Source organism: Aulostomus chinensis, chromosome 22, assembly GCF_037954235.1.
Source record: "Aulostomus chinensis isolate RoL2024-O1b breed Wild chromosome 22, RoL_Achi_v1.0, whole genome shotgun sequence".
Classification (NCBI taxonomy): Eukaryota; Metazoa; Chordata; class Actinopteri; order Syngnathiformes; family Aulostomidae; genus Aulostomus; species Aulostomus chinensis.
The window spans coordinates 22,369,300-22,383,496 of record NC_141341.1 but is presented as its reverse complement, the minus strand read 5'-3'; the positions used below and the strand labels follow the sequence as shown (position 1 = coordinate 22,383,496).

At 43.5% G+C, this 14,197-nt stretch overlaps 1 protein-coding gene across 1 annotated transcript in view; it reads left to right on the top strand.

Annotated features, from left to right (window-relative positions):
• The first annotated feature begins 3,192 nt into the window (after positions 1-3,192).
• The window catches only part of LOC147241166 (hippocalcin-like protein 1), a 58,014-nt gene continuing 47,009 nt past the window's right edge, over positions 3,193-14,197 (top strand). The window contains exon 1 of the mRNA XM_086193118.1: positions 3,193-3,573. The gene's annotated coding sequence lies outside the window, so the exon portion shown is untranslated. The remainder of the gene's footprint in view (positions 3,574-14,197) is intronic.

Genomic DNA, 14,197 nt, shown 5'->3' with positions numbered 1-14,197 from the left:
AATACCTCGTTTGACTTCATAATGGCCTGCGCTTAAGAGAGTGACTTAAATTAACGATACAGTGAAACAAGTACATTTCACAAACACTGTCATCGAACGTCAAATGGCATCATGCCTCTCAAAATGTTCCTAGATTCCAGACGTTCTACCGCCTTGGAGGTTTGAGTGCTCCCTTGTCCCATTGACATATGACTGCCATATACACCCGAGAATGGTAATAAAAGTCATTTGGGAACACTAGGAATTCCTTAACTTATGTATCATCTTCATCAAAACAATTTTTTAAAAATTCAGGAAAAGACTGCGATTAGATTGTGGAACTAGAACAAAGGCATGCACCCAGTTTGTGAAGCATTCTCACAGACTGATATCAGACATCGTTTGTGATAAACTTTTAACAGTTGCCGTCTTTGTAACCACATAAATGTCAAGTTGCAATTGCCTTGTGAGTCAAGAGACAAGAGTGACAGAATAAAGTGAACCAATTAAATGACAAAGTGTACACAAAATTATTATCGTAGTTTACACCCGTAACAAAATGAGATGGGACTAGATTTTAGTAATTTTGTGTCTGCTGAGCTAACGTATATGTAAGGAAGAACATATACGTTAGCTCAGCAGACACAAAATTACTAAAATCTAGTCTCATCTCATTTTGTTACAAGAAAGAATCGGAATTTATGTGCAAGCTACTCATCAGGGTGGTGGGTCGTGCTTCCAGCATCAAATACGCAAGAAAATGCTATATTAGCATGCTAGTATCATCATGGTGGGCAAAGCTACAGGGAAAACAACGTTTCACTGGACAGACAAAGAGACAAACCTCATACTGTCTCAGCTTAAGGAGTTGTACGTTTTTCTAATTTATCTTCAGATTTAAGTCCGTCATTCAACAGGCACGCCGCTTGCTAACTAGTTTAGCGTTTGAGCTAAACTATGACACAGAACAAAGTCTGACCCACCAGCTGTAAGGGAACATACTGCCACGTACTGCTTCAGGGGCGGATACGCTTGGATGAATAAATCAGTTCTTTCCTGTTCATAACAGGAGTCCGACTAAATGAGCTGCATATAGAACTCTCCTGCATCAGCGCGTGTAAACCTGATGTGTCACCGTAGCTCTCTTCCCCCCTAAATCTGCCCCCTGCTATTATGGGAGAGAACTGGATGAGCGTAGTGATACTGTTGGGCTTGTATGTTTCATTATTATTAATGCCAGTGTGATTTCAGCATCGATGTTTACTTTCATTTGGGGCAAAACCGAGACTTTTCACTTTCACGCTGTTTTTTTTTTTTTTTTTTTAAACCAGCAGATTTAAAAGGATTGTATTGGTCAGCCATTGCTGTTATTTTAACGTATGTCCATGAAATAGAGTCCACTGACTGGACCCCCGCATGCTTGCATAAATACGACCTGATACAAACATCAAAACAAAGAGTCTGAATTCAATCGACGACAATTTCCCTCTCAACTTGTTATGAATCCCATGCTGTGCATGGAAATTGTAATTCCACTCTTGCCACCCTGGTTGCATCTGCGTTTGATTTGTCCCACCCTGCTGTGATTCCTTCTCCTCTGGTTTATCTGTATGTCGGCGCAGGATATCAACGACATTCTTTTAAATAAAACACGTTGTATTTGTAGCCGCTTCCCCCTTGTGTTGTTCTTCCTCTCTTTGGAGAAAAAGACTGTAATTTTATGAAAAGAAGAGAGGAATGATTCTGGGAGTCAAGTGTAAGACAGTTTCATTAGCAGAAGATGAAGTGGTGAGAAGAAAGGGCACGCCGGCCATGTCAACAGAATACGTACTACCGGAATGAAAGGCTAATGAGACATGATTATTACTCTCTCCAGCGGGTGATTAAGAGGCTGACCACCCTTCAAACCCCCTCACTTCCCGTATCTCAAATCCATCATGGCAGAAATTGTCTCAGAAGGTTGTTGACTAGTCTTTCCTTTAGGAACGTGTCATTTTTTATTTTTCTGCTTTGACAGCAGCGGTTACGCAGGCCAGTCGGGCCTCCGATGAGCAACCAAACTTGTCCAGTCCAGAGAGACAGTGAGTCATCCCCAACCTTTGGAGTTAATCAAACCTTCCCACAGCTCTTCCAAGTTATGTGAGGTGTGACAAAGTATAGCTGATGTCTGGCTCAGATGGTGAACCTCAGCGTTTGTGTGTGTGTGTGTGTGTGTGTGTGTGTGAGAGAGAGAGAGAGCAAGAGAGGGAGTCAGACAGAGAGAGGGAGAGAGAGAGAGCCTGTCCAACTCTCACATCAACTGAGTCTCTGTCTGACTCACAGGTTCTTTCCTGATTTTGTAGACCTTGAGTGAAATTTCATTTTCAGTTCCTGAAATCAGTTCAGGGGTTCACTCTACTTTTGTGTAACGTCTTGTTCAACTGAATAAAATACGCCAGTAAATACCACACTTGTGAATTTGGAAGTCTCCGTGTGATTTAAAAATGTCCGTTGCTAACAAAGTAGCTAAGACTATGAATTTGATCAAGTTGAAAGCAGAAATTTGCATTTGTGCATTTATGATTAAAAATTGTAAAAAGTGTTGTTCATTTGTGGAGATTTTGCTGACCAAAACATGGAAATCTCAAACTTTTGTCTGCCACAGAGTTTATTTTTTAAAGTCCCAGTCCAACAGTAAAAATCCCACTGACTTTAGTCCAGCAAAAAAAGAAAACATAAACATTGATTTTCTCTATTTTTTTCTCCATATTATTCATGTATTCAATCAGTAGGCCAAATTTGTCCCCTTTGACCAACCCTATACACTGACGTCTCCATCCATCAGTGCTGACGCTCCACTTCTCAAACTGTTTTTTCTACTTTCCTGTCAGAAATGCTATCATTGTTAAAGGAAGATGAACAATTTTCTCATTTGTAGCCTGAATGCAACATCAGGACAATAACAAGGCTACTTTCCAGCCCAGTGTGTAAAGAGCATCTTCCCGATATTTATATCATCATAATATGACAAAAAACAATTGAAAAAACTGGCATTTTATGATTTTATTCCACACATACTGCATGCTGCAATAATTTAGGTTATAATGACACATGCCGCTGAAGGCAGAGAGGGGGGGAGCTGGAGGGGGAGGAGAGAAAGAGGAGGGCTGTGCGCAACGTCGGTGCCAATCGGCGCAGCGCTATCTAATTAAACCCCTACCACGTAATCCCAACGACACCATCCCCCCGTTTAAATCCACTCCACCGGCGCTTTCACGCTGTCCTCCGCTGCTATCCAGTCCCTGTCTTGCCCTCGGAGCACCGCAGCACCGTCACTGCTGCCTCTCGCCTCCACGGTAACATGTTTTGCGGGATTCTGTAACAGTCTAAAGGGCCACCTAAAGTCAGCCACTCGGCGTGTGCGTGGATGTGTGTGAGTGTGTAAGGAGTGTAAACCAGTCGGAGACTGCGATCAGTGTTTTTTCTTAGGAGCACCGGAGGAAGGCATCCAGCATCCCCGCATCTCTCCCCGGCTGTCCTGCACGGCGGCCCCGCTGAACCGGAGCAGGGAAACCATCCAACCTCGTCTCCTCCACACCGCGTCGCCTTCATTGGGTAAGAACGACCAGCCGAGGCTTGCGTTGTACCTCCCCAGCTGCACAGTAATTATTAGGTATGAAGCGCGTCTTGAGGAGGGATGAAGCCGTTGTTGTTTACCCGCTGAAGCGGTGTGTGCTCCAGCCGTGTGGTGACAGTGAACGTCGCAGCAGTTTAAAACATTCCCATGTACTCCCCTGCAGTTTGTCTCATGCCGCTTGGACAGACGCTTGTGTTTACCGCACACTCTCCCGACGTGGTGCTGAAATTGTTCACGACAGCGAGACAGTTTGTTGAGGCGTCGGGGTGATAGTGGCGCGCGGGCCTGCCATTTTTTTATGAATGATCCGAGCGCGGGACAAGAGAGGACGGTGCTACCCCGGACCCTGCAGGTTCCTCTTTGCAGGCTTAGTTTTTTATGACTGATCGTGTGTGACCTCTGTGTTTCAGCAGCCAGCTACTTTTATTAAAAAAAGTGTGGTTGAAAACATCCCTGTTTAGGCTGTACTTTTAGAACCTAAACATGGATGTTGTGCATATTTTGCTTATCTCATGATGATGTAAACTGAAGGGTTCTAAAGACAGAACTTGGGTATCAGGATATCTGATTAGAACCAAACTCCTGCTGTTGTGGTAAAGCAGGACCCCTCTTCACGCTGCTGTCTCTGCATCACATGTATCATATTCAAACGTTTCATTATTTGATCCGAAGCCGGATCTTTGGCAGCCGAGAGTGAGGGGTGGCATGGCCATCAGGGTGTAGGCCATGTCTAATGATCCTCACTCAGCTGATCAGGATGCCTACAAGCCTGTTCACCGCTGAATTCAGGTGATAAACTGATGCTGCTGTTTCCTTCCCTAAATCCCACCCAGCTGTTGCAGACCTTCAGAACAACCTTTAGCTGCTCCCTGTCCCACTCCACGTTACGTTTAATCAGAAAGTCCATTGTTGTCCCCTAAAGGTCGTTTCTTACACGATTGGCAGCCGTAGGGATGAAAGGCATTGTGGTTATTCTGTATTTGTCATTTAATGAGAGATCAGATAAAGTGGCTATGGTCTCAGGTTGATGGGGATCTTAGGCTGCAGATAACACCTGATTCAGCTCTGGAACCATATCACCATTCAAGATAAACTAAGTCCTCCAAAATGTTTATTGATGTGTGAAATGGGAGTGGGCCCAGGCGTCAACGCTGCAATAATATTCCATGACTTTATATTGCATGAAATATATACGTTGCTATTGAAAGAGCTATCATTATTCCACCATCTCCATTTTTAACAAGTTGATTATTGTTATTGTTGTGCTTGTATTCATTTGGAAAAGTTATAACTCCGCGCATTGTTCAACATTTAATCATGGAAGCTGACAAATTCTGTGAAACTGACAGGTGAATGCAGCGCAAAAAAGTACTTCTGAATTTTTAAAAGGGAGGTTTTAGTCTGAAGTTACGCCGCGACGAATCGTAGATGCATTGTGTTGCAGTATCATGGTTGAATGGCTGTACTGCTGTGCTATGCAGCTTTATTGTGGGTGAAGTTACATTTTATATTGTGTTTTGCTCTGATTCCCACTGAAGGCACATTCAGACTTGGCCCGGTTGTCCTGTACTGTGCCGAAGCCCGATTAACCCCCTCCCTTCTGGCCTGCTAGCCTGCACTCGCATTGCTCTGCATCACGACGTCGCTGAGCAGCGTGAGTCTGGTTTGGAATTCTGAGGATCAGATTTGATATTTCATCACAGGAGCAACACAATAGATGATTCACTTGCTCGACTGCACGCACTCTGTCACGCACACTGTGACCAGTAGTGACAAGTTCACACTCTAAGCCAGACAGCAGGTTTGTTACTTGATTTAACATACAGCAAACGACAGGCGGAAGATAAGCAGCACATAAACCAGTACTCTCACACCCTCATCACGCCGCGACCTCTCTCATTACAACGTTCTATGAGGAACATTTTTCATGCTGCATCTGTCAGAGTTCACTCACTCACTGTAATGGTCGAAGCCCACCCAGCAGCTGTACCGTTCTCAAGGCCACCTCTCTCAACAGTGCCAGGGTCAACACTGCGCAGAGACGCACTGTGTTGATCTCAGCAGTCCAATGACTGCACTTTACAAATCATTTAGTGCGAGAAGGCCCTGATTCTCAATGCTACGGCTGAGGTTGCGATACAAAAGAAGTCTGTGTTAGGAAGGATCAGGGAAACGTACTCAGGTGTAAGTTGGTACTGCTTTAAGGTTGTGTGACTTTCAATGTCATGGTTGAATTGATTAAAAAAAAGTCTGACCTCAAGGGTATCCGACTCAGAAGCTGTAGCTACAGTAATGCGACGCCCGAGCAGCTCTATCTGGGTACTTTGGTTGGGATTGCTTGACTCACTGTCCCAGCCAACACGCACTTTCTTGCTATATTCAGATGTTCATTTAAATCCCATCTGTCTTTTTCAAACCACACAGCACAAAAATGGTGCTGGAGAGCCTCCTAAGTTTGATGCTAACAGCCACTGACCAAGCATGAGTGTTTGATGTGTTTGGAATGAGAAGGGGTTGGAGGTACAACTACCCCCCCCCCCCCGCCCCCAACTGCGCTGTTTGGGTTGTGAAACAGATTCTGCTGTGGACATGTGTTGGGTAGGGGCAGAATTTAGCTTGCGTGTGCTAATGCTACTCTAGTTACATAAGGAGATAAGAGTGTGCTGGAGAACCACTCACTCAGTCACACAGGCTCACAAACACACACACTTCTAAATTTTGTATCTACACGTCAGCAGAGGCTTTAACCCCTTGGGTGTTAAGCACAAGGCAAATGATTGATGTTGCAGTCAAGGTGAATTTTAGCGAAACAGGTGAGCTGCGTGGAGAGAGGAGAGGCGGCGGTGTGTAATGACTATTTCATTCACATCTTTTCTTTGTGCATTGAGCGTCAGACATACATTGAACAGGAACAATCCAGCTGGCGCACACAGGTGACCTTGGTCTCTTGTGATGCCAGCCATGACCACATGATTGCACAGAATACACAAGTACATGGCCTGAAAGTCACTTTGAATTAGGGTTTCTGTTATATCTGGTGAAGGCAGCGCACCAAGCACCTCGGTGGTTTTTATTTCAACGAGACGAGTGAAAGGCTTGGAAGTGCATGGAGGCCTTGGGTGAAATTACCCCCCCCCCGTTGCCTGCTGTATGTGTATCTTCCAGCAGCATGATGGCTGTGGAAGGCCCATGAAATTATCTCAGAGGACAACTCTTGGGGCTTTATGGGAAAAAAAGAGTATGATCGTCATGAGAATCGCAGTGAGATGGAAATAAAGTTTGAGGGTGAAATGCTTATGTGGTCACGGGGTGGGACTCAGTAATGGGAATGGAAACCATCCATTCCCTGTGTTTGTAGTGGATAACAGGGGGCAATATTGTTCAAGTTATAATATAAATGAAATATACAAAATGCAACATCATTTGTCTACACTCACACCGCCAAACATTTTAGTTGTGTGCGACATGACAATCCTTGCTCAGGTGACGTACTGCTGCAGGGGACTCTCTGACGAGGAAACAGACAGTTTTCAAACGGATAAACACCCCAGGTTCAAGTCTCATCACAAAAAGGTTAGAGTTGATTACATGCTCGGACTGCATGATTCGCTCAGATTCAACTGACTATGATAGAAATGCACACGTGCTCCTTATCAGGTGTAAAGTCTGTGTTCTGAGCGAGAGGATGGTCGTCTCGAACTGGCGGAACTCGTAGGTCAGACTTGGAGAACCCAAGTTACGAACAACTTTGCAGGCAGACGCCCTGTCAGTGCAGCCCCAGAGGTGCTAAATCTTTTATTTCTAGGGCTGCTCTACCTTCTTAGTTGATTTGGCTTTTCAGTCCAATATTTTGATCCCCCCTCCCCCTCAAATAAGTCAATAAAAGACAGATGAGAGATTTGTCCTGTCACTGTGCGCCTCATCTCTGAGCGAGGATCAAGTTTAACAAAAATCATGTGGCTGTCTCCACTTTGGAACGGCTGTTTATAATGAAATGAAAGGCATGGTAGTGTTAACATAACCGGTGGCCAGGGACTGCTCGCGGCTATGCTAGCTCAATGAGGTTTTGGTCACTACAAAAATGAATCGCAGTACATCCCAAGTTTAACCCCCTGCAGAGATGATCTGGTGCCTGTTGTTGATGGGGCACTGACTGAAGCTAGCATGCCTTGCCACTTGCTGGCTGCCTGAAAACAGGAAATTGTTGTTGACAGTTCATGACAAGAAAAGCATCGTGCTGGCGAATCAGTTGAGATCTCTGCTGGCTCAAATGTCTGTAGTGGTTAAACAAAAGACATCGCCACAGATGTGAGGCCTTGCAAATGGGGAACAGCTAACTTAGCATGCCTGGGCACTCGCCTGCAGCTGAGAAGTCAGCACTCACAGTCGAACAGCTAGGCTGGCAGACTGTAATGTTGGGCTTTATCCAGATGAAACCACCCCTTTCTACAGTTTAAACACCTACATTCTCATCTAAGGCAGATAAACAGTAGTGTTACAACAGCACCAACAGAAATCCAACCCTCTTTTAACAGCAGCTATTCTGCAGACAAACTCAAACTAGGAAACAATGGCAAGTCTGAGCTCGGCTCGAAGGTTTCCTGATGGATGAACCACTGAGTTTAAGGGGGCGGCCCCGTCGGTTACCATCATGAGCTAAATTTGTCTGATCTAACAACCCCCAGACTCCGAAATGCTCACATTGTTCAAACACAACATGTCTAATTTGTAACACGTTTTATGTTTCATAACCCTGATGACATCACTCTTGATCAATAAACTGAACTTGATGTGTAAAGTCAGTAGAGTTAATTAAGAATAAAAATAAAACACAATTTCGAGTGCGTTTAGGAAGCAATGCAGACAAAAAAGATTCTGAAGGTGTTTGTCCATGGCTGCATGTTCTGTCTTCACCATGAAACTTGTCAGTCTCAAGATTAAGACAGTACCTCCCTGTGGTACTGTTTTCATATGTAGGGGAGTGAGATGTGGCCACATGGGCTGACACCAGGTTTGTGTTTCCCATGTACACTGCTGGTCCTTTTATCTGATCTTACAGGGAGGGGCGGCGCCAGCCCGTCAGATATTGTGTCTGATAAAGCCTGTGATAAGTCTGCTGGAGGTGGAGGGCTCCAAACAAAACAAATCACAGGCCTGGACTCAAGAGTGAACCAATCGATCCAAAGTGATGCGTAGAGTGTCCCTACTGTAAGGTGACACCGCCTGGTGCATTTCAATATCAGGATGAACCAGATCTTTCATGCATGCACTGAGATGTATTTATTTTATGTTTAAATGGAAATACAGAGGCCAAATAAGCAAATCCTGTTGACACCCTGAGTTGTTATTCTGTGAATGATTCGAGAATTTACCCATGCATTGACATTCCAACGATCCCGTATGGTCGTGAGATTTGTGTTGTGACTGAATTAGAGCTGAGATCTGGAGCATGGAGAGCTCCTTCTGTTGAAAGAGTGAGCTGAAGCTGGTTGGTTTGGGAAGCCTCCCACTGGAGGTGTTCTGGGTATATCCTACTGGTAGAAGACTCGGGGACCAGCCCAGAAAATACTGGAGCAATATTATGACATATGTGGCTGAGGAACACAAAATGAACTGGAGGTCCTTGATATGGAGCAGGGTCCCGGTCCTGGGCCTGATCCTGCATAAGCAGAAGCAAAAGAAACTACAGATGGATTTCTAAAAGATTAACCAAGATGAAAAAGAGACATCAGTTATTTCCTCCTTTAGGGTGAAATTACAAACATGAACTTCATTTACACAGCCCTTTTCTAGTCCACACACACACACACACACACACACACATTCATACATTGTTGGCAAAGGGGGCTATGAAAGGTGCCAACTTCCTAACACATTTGCACCCTAATGACAAAGGCAATAGGAGCAATTAGAGGTTCTGTATTATGCGGTCCTCAGCAGAGCTGGGGATTGAACCAGTACCCCTTCAATTGTAAGAAGGCCTCTCTACCACCTGAGCCTGAAGATGGGCTGTTGCACTAAGTATTTGGAGCAGACATATGGCTATTCAGATCGTGCATCATACAAAAGCAAAGTTCTGCTTTGGCTTTATTAACTTGGTCAGAATAATCAGTGGAACTCACGAGAACATTTTTTCTGATTGACAGATGGTTCTCGTGCAAAAAAAATCATATTGAAAAGCCAAATCCGCTGCTCATTTCCAAGTGAATCCAATCCAAAGACAATTTGACAGGACTGTAATGAGGTTCCTCTTGTTGTCAGCTAACAAAAACATGAAACAAATTAATCCAGAACAAGAAGTGCATGAGGAAAGATCAAGTACAAGCAGTAGAGTGACTAGCATGAAGGTTAAGAGAAATCACATATGTTTGGAGCAGAGATTTTGTTATAAATGACAGTAACTCAGCTGTTTGGCCTCATATTCTCTGCTCTGCTCTGGCCATTAGGAGGCTGAAAGGGCAGCCAATTACTCCCAGAGCTCGGCATGTTGTTTGGCTAATGGAGTCAGTCGAAAGAAAAGGGTGTGTGAATGTACCTCAGCATAAAATTCAACTAAATTTAGAAGGCGAGAGGGAGAACACAGCAGTTCTTCTATCCAGATCATTTCTCAATGTGGCCCCTTCCTCTCTTCCTCTATCGTCCTCTTGACCACATGTATTTTTCTCCCTCCCATGTGTTTCATGATTCGATTTTTCCCTCCTTCTCTCCCACTCAGCAATTAGATCCTCTCTCCAATTTGTTATATTTGCCTTTCATCTTATCAGTCTTTTTTTTATTTAAAAAGATCTTGCTAATCTTGTCTTCTTGTCTGAGCTTTCAGAAGGTCCCTTTAGAAATATGAAAGCCACTGAAGTAGTTTGGCTACACCGAGAATCTGCAGGCTATGGTAGATAGAGAAAATCCATTTTAAGTGACTGACTTTCTGTGCATCTACTCAGCCAGAGATCATTTACAAAGTACCACTTTGCAATGCCAGTCGAGATGACAGTCGGCGCAGTTACACAACCACAAAAGAAACACAACACAACACAATTATTATTTTGAGTTAAACTTTTCATGTTTGAGTTGAGAGACATTTCCAAGATGATCTGTATTTGGTTTGTTTTCTTGATTACCACATTATATTGCAATTGCAGATCAAAATCTATAATCGTAATATGACTTTTCTACCAAATTGTGCAGCAGTAGTCCGGTCCACTCGTATGTTAAAGGAGATTTCATTTGGGTAGCCAGCTAACCTTTATTTTGTAGTCTCAGTCAATGTGGAGTGAAACTTTGATCCGCCTGAGGGAATTGGTGTGATTTCTCCTTGCATAAACTGGACTGGATTTTAGGTTTGAACAGATGTTGTGCTTGTCTGAGCTGATCAGCTGTTTGGTGGTTGACCATCAGGAGTGAATGGAAACGTATTGACTCCAGTCCACCAGATGGCGGTAATAGACACCTCCATACCAGCAGAAAAAGATGACTACAACCAGTATGGACTCTTGGTTTTAGTATTTCTTATGAGCCGCACATTTAAATGTATAGTTGCATTCATGAAGAAGAGGGGCTGATTGTGCAGCAGAAGAGGCATGATACTTTGACAGGGGGGCATGCAACGTAGTGGTGTTACCTTCTTCTGCCAAGACTTTTTTCCCTGCAGGTTTTACGCTTCATCTTCTCTATCTTCAGATTTAAAAAATGCTGCCAAATTGGCACAATTTTAGTTTGCACTGAGACCAACTGCCATGCCCTGTCTCATCGTCATCACCACTAAAAGAACTTGAACTTCCTGCTGGCGATACACACATCCCTCCCCTCTCACCTCCACTGAAATTTGATCACCTCACACCAATGAAGGCTAGCCAAGGTTGTCTAGTGACTCAGTAGTTACTCTTTTTAAGGAGAAACAGCCTCATATGACTTCAGTCTTGCTGCTAATATTTCTTAACATGAAATGATTAATGGACTCAATTTATTTAGCGCCTTTCTACCTTAGCGACACTCAAGGCGCTTTACAGTGTCGTCTCATTCACCATTCACACACACACTCACACACTGATGGTGGAGGCTGCCATGCATCAGGAGCAATTATGGCTTCAGTATCTTGCTCAAGGACACTTCGACACGGTCTTTGGGGATGAATATCAAACCAGCAACCCTTCGGTTGCTAGATGGACACTCTACCTCTGAGCCACGCCACCCCAAAACAAGTTGGATTTAGCTTTCACAAGCTGTTGCTAATGGGCCAGGAGGCGTCATTAAGACAATGTTACTTCAAACTTGTTCGCAAAACTCAAACCAGTTTAGGTTGGTACACAAAATCCAACCAACAAATCCGAAATCGACCAGAGCCGACTGGAATGCAATAATAAAAAGCTAACTGGTCATAAATCACAAAAGCCTGGTAAATATGTGCCTCAAATTTACCTCAGGAGATTTGACATGGAATAGCTAACAAATTTATTGACTGACTGATGCGATCAGTTAGTTTTACTCATCAGGGATCCAGAAGAGAGCCTGTTAACGCTCCTGAGCACTCATTTGATGTCACATTTTCAATAAAACACGTTAACAAAAAAGTGAGATTTATCAGCTCAAAATGTCTGGTCAATCTACTCAAGAATGTATAAAGTCACGTGGAGGAAATTTAGCGGCAAAAAATGACCAGACATGCTCATTCACATGCAAATTCTCTCATCTGCAGCGACTGTGTGTCATTTTGAAAAAGTGGGTCACTTGTGTCGGTTTCAAGTCGCATTCTGCAGTTAAATGTCCAGCCAAATCACATCTTAACTGTAATTGGTCTGTAAATTATTGCACCACAAATCACTGATAGAGCTTCCTCCTTTACTTACATCAGTCAAAAGCAAATCAGCATTTCAGTGCTTTTTAAAAATTCATTACTCTGATGGTCACTCGAGTCTTGATCAGTGCATAGCATCTCATTGTCATTAAAGGCCAAACGGCGAGGTGAATTCTGCATCTTATAATTTTCTCTGCCCCTTTTTCTACTCACAGATTGATCCCATTTTAGCATTGTATTATGTAATATGAATAATTCAGGCTTTTTTACATTTTATTTCTGTTTTATAACAGTTTGCTGACAACAGATGGCTTCAGTGTTGCAGTGTTGAGTTCTAGATTAAATCCACATTAATTACCTGGTGCAGCTGTCAACACCAGTCATGCAGGATAGAATTAAAGGACTTGAGTGAAGATCAGAGCCAGAAAAATGTGATCGTGACATCCCTAATATTTCTGTCCTGTCCCCTGCCTCCTCGATGTTTCCTCTCTGGATATAGCTGGCTCCCTTACGCCTGAGTAGAAGGTGAAGATTTTATGGAAGAATAACCACCAGCTGTGTCTCTGCCTTGTTGTAGATGAATATAGTCTGAGTGGTTTGCCTGTATTTTTTTTTTTTTTTACATATTAGAGGCAACAGTGATTGGAGGGAAAGAGAAAATGTTCTATGTGAAAAATTATAACCTATTTCATCATGTGACAGCATCAATTAAGATCAGTGTTTTCGCCCGGCAGCCTTTCGCAGCTCTCTGGGCAATAATTGGGGGCAAATCAGAAACAGAAAAAAAATCGATCTGGCGCCGGCTGGCTTGGATGCATTTACAAGCAACTGTAATGACTGCAGACTAATTTCTCCGGCTGCTGGTGCAATCACATACTATAGCAACCCTCTTTCTGTGGTGGAACTGTGAGCTAAAGAGCAGCATTATTCTAGATAATCTGTTCAATTATTGAGCTGTGTGTCTCTGTCAGGGCGCAGCATGAGTCCTCCTAATGTGAGCTGTTGAAATGCTCTCATTTCTTAGTTTCTCTCATTCAGGACTGTCACTTGGGTGCCTATGAAATTCCTTGGATTTTCTGTTTTTGGCATTTTGAACTGCTTTTTCATGTATGATGTATGAGTTAGATGTAGGTTGAGAACTGCAGGATGCACGGGGCTGTGAAACATGGCTGAACTACAGACGTGCCAAGTTTTAAGATGAGAACTAATTTGTAGTTTTCTCATGGGACCAGACATGGCTTGACAGCTTCAGAGATCTGTGAATAAATATGTTTACAGGAACAGAAGTGGATGGTTGTTCAAGAACAAGTAAATAAAAAATATTAAGAAGAGGACTCAAAGTTACCCCTGGAATTGTCCCAGAAACAGTTTGTATGAGATTTTCTAGCAACGTCATTGTACTGTAGGTGGCGGACCGTCTGACATATTAGGTGACTAAAATAACTGCAGTACAACCCTGCATGCAACAGAAAAAAACAGCCTTGGCCAGGGAACAGACCTCCCTGGATTGCATATGCTAGTAAAATGATAATAAGAGTATTCAGTTTAAAAGAAGTGGTTAAAATACTGGTGGTGCAGTAGTCAGCACTGTCTCCTCACAGCTAGAAGGTTCCAAGTTTGAACCCCCTCTTTCTGTGTGGAGTCTCCATGTTCTCCCTGTTCCTGCTGGGTTCTCTCTGGTACTCCAGCTTCCTCCACAGTCCAAAGACATCAAGAGGGGACCAGGTTAATCCAGACTCTAAATTGACTGTAGGTGTGACTGGGAGAGCCAATGGTTGTCTGTCTCTATGTGTTGGCCCTGCCATGGACTGGTG